Genomic DNA, 6,823 nt, shown 5'->3' with positions numbered 1-6,823 from the left:
AAGGAAGAAAGGAAGAAAGGAAGAAAGGAAGAAAGGAAGAAAGGAAGTGCAGCCAGTGCAAGGAAGTCCATCTGTATACAGCATGCACATATTCTTGGCTAACAGCACTTTTTTATGAGTATTTTCACTCTCCAGAATCTAGATTTTCTGAACATGTTTAGTTCAATACCACAAGTCTCAAATTAAGAGTTTGTTCTTGACTTATGATTTCTATTCACAGGTCAAATATTCAGCTGTAAGAGCTTCACCACCGATCTCTTACAGACAATTTGTGCTTCCCTTTTAATTCTCCCTCATTTACCCAATTAGCATTCTGTTAATTAAACACTGAAAGTGCCTTCACTTTCTTCAGAAAAACACATTTCTGCTTAACCCCTGATTTATACATGTACCTCTGCAGGCTGTTTCAATGAGATTAGAGCGTGCACACCGTTTCTGTTCCTAGTTTGCAGACATTATTCTGAGGAAGTGCTGCAATATAACACCAACCTTGCTGCCTGCCATTTAGACTGGAGTTTTTCCTAGCATAGTTTGGCTGCTGAGATAATTAATAGTCTTTAGGAACCATGATTCCCTGGCTGTGAACTTCAAAGACAGCAGTAGTTTTATATTCTTTCTGTGAGCTAGCAGGCAGTTATTATAACATTACGTGATTTGGAAGTGAGGGACTGTCCAGGAACCATTAATTGAAGCTGGCTAGAGGGCTCCACCACATCTACCCTGAGTCAAGCTTTGTATAAGGAAAGGATTGCATGTTCTTTTAAATTTTCTCTCTGTTTCAGTCTGTGCTCTGTTGCATTCAAATTATCAGATCACCCAGCCCCTGTGACAACACATCACTGGGTGCCTGTCCCAGCACCACCCCATGTTGTGTGACTCCCAGCCGTGGGCTCTGCTCCCCACCCTGCTCGCACAATTCCACTTTTGCCTCCAGCTCAGGACGAGGTGACACCAGGCTCTGCATCCCTCTGCAAGCACACCAGTGAGGTCTCCAGCCCCTTGGGAAACAGCTCAGTGTAAAAGTACTCACTCTATACTCCAGCATCTTCATGTGCACGCCACATGCTTAAAACAAACCAGCTGCTGTACATCAATGTGAGACAAAGCAATTAGAGCATCACTCCATGTCTTCAGACGTGCGGATATGAATTTCTGCTCTGCTCTTGGGCCAAAATTTGTTGCTGCTCCATAAAGATGTACATGGCTTACTCCTCCTTTTGGGCTAGCCGCCAAATGAACGGGACACACATCTTGCCTGGGTTCTGGTACAGTGTGACAGGGAGGTTGTGCAGGACCTGACTGCAAAGCTTCCTGCGTTGCTCAGAAATGATCACTTGGTTAGTGGTGCAATGACCGCTGAAATCACCATCTACAAAAGCCTGGCATAAATTGAGACCACTAGTCCATTGTACCAATGAGGTGTTGAAAGGTCTTCTATGTGCAAGCACAATGTGGTGCGCTGTATCTAAATAAATACTTGTGAATCCAAAAGGAAGAAAGTATTACACGCCTTTCCTCTAAACTAAAGGTGACATTTCTCCCTTTCTGTCAAGACACACGATCTGAACTTGAGAATAGCATGAACCCCAGGGCACAAGAAGCAAAAGCTGTTCTTGACATTTTACAGACCAACTTTCCCATGAGTACAAAACAACTCAGAATTGAAGTTCTTATTTTCTCCTACATTCCACTCCTGCTTCTTGGCTGGAGGCTTTACCATCTCTACATTTGCAATATCGCAAAGCCTTCACTTGGTTTTTGATGAGCTGCTTCTTCACAACACCCCTGTGAAGACCACAACTGCTCACAAACCCAGCCTACAAGTGGGAAGATTGAACAACTTGCTAAAAGCTGCACAAAATGTTTGTAATAGAAAAAGGATGGAGTTAGCTAAATAAATCACTAGACTCTGGGCCCATACATAGGGTCCATCTTCCTCTTAACTGCATCTGAGTTCACAGCAGCACTGTGAGCATCACTGTGCCTGCCAGGAGAGACTTCAGTAGGTGCAGACACCCTCCCACAAGGTGGGGAATGTTACAGCAGAATCCCCGGACAAAAAGCAGTCCAGGTACAGAGATGGATGCATGCACCTCTGTGACATGTGAGCCGGGCTATTACTAGCTCTTCTTGCCCATCCTTAGACTTGAACACAATCTGTTCAATTTTTCACCAAGGACTAGTGGTGCCAAGATATTACAAAAGAGAGATTTCACAGCTGTGTTCCTCTCAACGCTGCACATAATATTATGCTAGCTTGTATAACCCACTTTCGAGTCACTGCACTAGTCAAACCCAGGATACAGACAGGCTGAAAATAAAAAGTTGTCTTGAAGTCTTGAGCAGGCGTACTGCTCCCATGGGACTGTCAGCCCATCCATCGGTTCCCTGCCAGGAAGCACAACAGCATCGGTCTGCTGAGCTCTGAGAAAAAAAAAATCTGGGCTTCCTCCAGCTTAAGTTTCTGATGATTACTAGAATAAGGAAAGCAATTTTTATAAGAGAACATAGTTAAGGAGTTAAGTGGTTAATTAATAAGTGCAGAGTTATCTTGCAACACACACTGCATAGAACTCTCTATATACACATTTGATGAAACTTCTTTTAGATGATGAAAAGCTTCTTGTTGCAAGAAGCTCTTATTGTAGGTGGAGGAACCTTAACATAAACCCATGTCTATAGAAATGCATTAGTCAACTCTCACTCCTATTTTCCTCCACAGATGCAAAGACTACTGCACTTCTATAGCTGCCCCTAGATCTGTTATGATCTATATACATTTGTACCCCAAATATGAGAATTTATCTGTAATTAAAGTTAGTCACTGTTTTTTAAAGTTTGTTTTTCTGACTGAAGAAGAATGGCATCACATAAACTCAGGTGACTAGGCAGAGGGAAAAAAAGAAAATGGACACTGAATTTGATTTATAGCAAATCTAACAGCTGCAGTGTAGACAAATGATTCCCAGCACAATTACAAGTAATGAATGAAGGCACAAATACCACAATTTGCGAAGCACTTTGAAAAGGAGAAGAAAAAACAGAGGCTAAATCTATTCAAAATAGCACAATCAACCTTGGGCTTAAAATGTAAGCATCTACATCGTCACCAAAGGAGAAGAATTTCCTTTTCTTATACCTTTCATGAGACTCAGCACTCAGGTTTAGCTTACCATTTAACATATCCCACATACATTTCTTCATCTGGAAAACTGTTGCTATTTATGTTGCCAGCGCATTTGAAACAATCCAGAAGTTGCTTTACTCCAAGACATTATAAAAAAAAAAAAAAAAAAAAAAAAAAAAGGAAAGAAAAAACACAACATCATTACTTCATCTATTTACTGTGAACCCAAAGGAAATATTTCAAATGTATCATTTATTGGAGCAAAAATGGAAAAAAAAAAAAAAAGAAAAAAAAAAAAGGAAAAAAAAGGAGTACATTATGCTTTTGGAAATCAATTTTCAGCTCTTTTCTCAGATGGATTCATCAAAGACATATCAAGGGGCTTTGGAGGGGAGTTATAGGACTTTTTGCTTTTATACTATTAAAAGTCAATTTTCTCTGTGTTTGCAATTGATTTAACATAGCCTTTAGAATTTTTGATGTACAATTTTAACTCTCTGGACAAACCAGGGTCATTTAAATAATCTAAATAAGACTAATATGTTTCTTTAGTCTTAGTTTCTTTTTTTTTTACGGCTCATAAGAATTCAAATAAAACATGAAAAATGTGCAGAAATATTTTCTCAGTCTCTATGGCACTGGATGTCACCTGTAATACATGGCAAGAAATAGCTAGACCCACTCCAAACAGTAGTCTAGTGATCACGTCCAGCATCAGGCATTTCTGTTGAAGAAATCATATAGTAAACCCCAGAAAAAAAGTTGCCTCCTGATGTCCAAAGTTGTCTCAGGTCTTCTTAACTTCTTGGTTGTTTCAAATACTCACAGCTAAATCCGTGAGCAGTTGTCTTGCCTGCACATTGTCCTTTTGACTTTTCTGCACAACTTCTGGAAGGAGTAACAATGCAGGCATCATTGCCAGGCAGCATGAGTACATACTGAGTTAAAAAGCAGAGGTATTGAACTGAACCACCTTTCCATCTCACAGTGTCCCCTTGTTTTTGAGTGAATAAAAAAGGAATCAGAATAGAGGCTGGAGATTCCACTCCAAAAGGCATTAAAGATTTGACAGAGAGGTACCATGCAATATTGTTTCAGGTGAAAGTACTCTGAAAGAATGGTGAAGTCATTAACATTTCAGTGCATGTGTCCTTTTCATGCCTAGTAGAAGAATCCAGATACTTCAAGCTCTTTAAAAGAAGAGACAGTAAAAGGTGAACGACAAAAGCTCGAGCAAAGGGTCACTGGCAGGTCTCTGGGAATGATTACCTCTTTCAAATCCAGGCAGCAGGGGATGTGAGGTGTCAAAGGCTGTGCAATCACCTCTGCTGAGCATCTAAACACCAATGGCTCTGATCAGTGGAGAACATAAGGTGAGGAACCAGGAGAGGTCCCTAAGCAGGAGCTACAAAGGCATATCCCGTGAATCATGCTGCTTTACACAGAAGGAAAAAAAAAAATGCAGCCTACAGAAAGTGCTGGTAAAGGAGATGGGAAAAACAAAGAATTAGTAAAACACATAGGAGGGAGGGTAAAGAAATAAACTACAGCAAAGAAGATAGAAAAACTGTTGTCTAGTCTCTGGAGTTTAGAGACTGTAGAAACAGGCTTCTTGCAGAAGTTTTTTCCTCTGGTGCCAAAGAGTCACTGGGATAAGTAGGAGGGATAGGTCTTGGGTTGCCATCTGGCCCTGAAGAAAAAGAGAACAAAAGACAAAACATCAATTACCAAATAAATAAATAAATAAAAAGGGCAAAACCCGTTCCATAGAAATAGGGAGGGCATGTGAGAGAGACCTCACTAAAACAGAGGGGCTGTGATTACACACGGGCAGGTGTTTCACCCAGATGAGGAGCCCCACCTCGCTGGGCATGATGTCTTTGAAGTTAAAGTACTTCCAGTGTCCAAGAGCACTGCAGAAAGTATCACCCCTGCCAGATGCTTGGTACCTACCCAAGAGATGCTGGGGAGAAGGGTAGGTGTGCCCACACCTCATCAACCTCCATGCAAAGTCCAGGCCTTGTCACATCTTATGCCATCACACTTAATCTGTACCTGGCAGATATGAGGGTGCTTTTTTAAACACCATCATTAGGGTCCACCAAGTCAAACTCTTTGTTTCCAGAAACAGGTTGCATAGACAGCAGATATCTTGGTACAATGTCATCATATGGTGAAGACTAGAAGAGGGCTGAGGTTCTGCAAGGATGTAGGCACACCTCCATTATATGGTTCAGGGTGTCCCCACACTGGGAAAAGAACAAGGCTCTTGGTTAGAGATGTTATGAGTCCCTTCCCTGCCCCAGACATGGCTACAGCCCCTCAACACTGTTTTTCTGCATAAGGAAACAATGTTTGACAGCAGTAATTTAAAACACTTGTCTAAAAAAATGTTTTTTCAGAAGATTGGCATATCTGTGGACAGGGGGGATTTGGGCATGAGTACATGCACTCCAGTCTTACAAGGACTGAGAATTACATTTCCAGATTTAAATGGAAAAATACAGCATGTGATTCCATTTAATGATGGTCACCAATTTTACTCTATATTCCTAGATAATCCTGGATAACTGTAAGGAGACTTCACTTGTATTGTTAAAGGCTGTATTTATCATGACATGTGGCATATTCAAAAGCAAATCCTCATACCATTAGAAGGATACTTACCTCTGAATTGCTCTTACCTTACCAAGCTTCAGCAAACACACTGATATGTCAGGGTACCTAGTGGTTAATTGGATGTTTATCAGCATAGTATTTAGGCAGTAGTGTTGCTTTTGCCCAGTTACAAGTTGCACTTTTGGTTCGCTGCATTTTCACTGCTTGTAAGACTACTAAAACTATATATTCAGGATAATGAGGTTTCTAGTGGTTTTGAAATGTTATTTAAATGCTGATTTCAGAAGTACTGTTTGTAACCTCTGTTAGGTCCGCAGAGAAAGCACAATTTCCAAGAGGTTTATATCAGTGTAAATCCAGGGAACTGTGTTGAAGCATTGCATTCAGAGCAAGAGTTTACCACTCATTTGACTAGATACCCACAAACCACTGACCTAGCTAGAAAATAACCCACAGCACAATAAACTGACAGGCACAGAAAAATAATCTCAGTTAAATGCAAACCCTAAGCCTATAAAAGATTATTTCTTTTTTTCTCATTCCCCATCACTACCTATGGAGTTTGAAAGAAATTTTCCACATCCAGTTTGGTTTCAACCCAAGTCAAAAGTACTTCTGCAAATGGAGTTTGCTCTTCAGCAAGCCTGCTCCTGCATGGGTGGGGAAGGATGGATGAACCTTGGCTTTTCTTTTTCTAAAAGCCCATTTCTCTTCTTGAAGTAGTCTTGAAAAACTTGACTAACAAGAATGGATAGGCATATCTGACAGCAATATGTTTTCCCTTACTTTTTCTAAGGGTAATCCATGGACACAATAACCATCAACCACAGCTGAGCTTTGAGGTTCAGCAATGAAAAGCCACTTACTTTTCACCTTTCAGGAAGGTATTAAATCAATTTGTCCTGTCACTGAGCACCACTGAAAAAAGCCTGGCTCCATCCTCTTCGCACCTGCCTTTCAGGTATTTGTACACATTGATGAGATACCCCTGAGCCTCCTCTTCTCCAGGCTGAGCAGCCCCACATCTCTCAGCCCTTTCTTATAGTAGAGGTGCTCCGGGTTCCAAACCATCTTCAT

At 40.9% G+C, this 6,823-nt stretch overlaps 1 long non-coding RNA gene across 1 annotated transcript in view; it reads right to left on the bottom strand.

The window, feature by feature from the left end:
- LOC118176579 overlaps positions 1-6,381 on the bottom strand; it is an 8,275-nt gene extending 1,894 nt beyond the window's left edge. The window contains exons 1-3 of the long non-coding RNA XR_004755476.1: positions 5,812-6,381; positions 4,397-5,376; positions 3,174-3,264 (exon numbers count right to left, since the gene is read on the bottom strand). This is a non-coding gene — a long non-coding RNA (uncharacterized LOC118176579). The remainder of the gene's footprint in view (positions 1-3,173; positions 3,265-4,396; positions 5,377-5,811) is intronic.
- Between the last annotated feature and the right edge of the window lie 442 nt (positions 6,382-6,823).

This window comes from Oxyura jamaicensis, chromosome 1 (genome assembly GCF_011077185.1).
Source record: "Oxyura jamaicensis isolate SHBP4307 breed ruddy duck chromosome 1, BPBGC_Ojam_1.0, whole genome shotgun sequence".
In the NCBI taxonomy this organism is placed as follows: Eukaryota; Metazoa; Chordata; class Aves; order Anseriformes; family Anatidae; genus Oxyura; species Oxyura jamaicensis.
The sequence above is the reverse complement of the archived record's forward strand: the minus strand, read 5'-3'. Positions and strand labels throughout refer to the sequence as shown.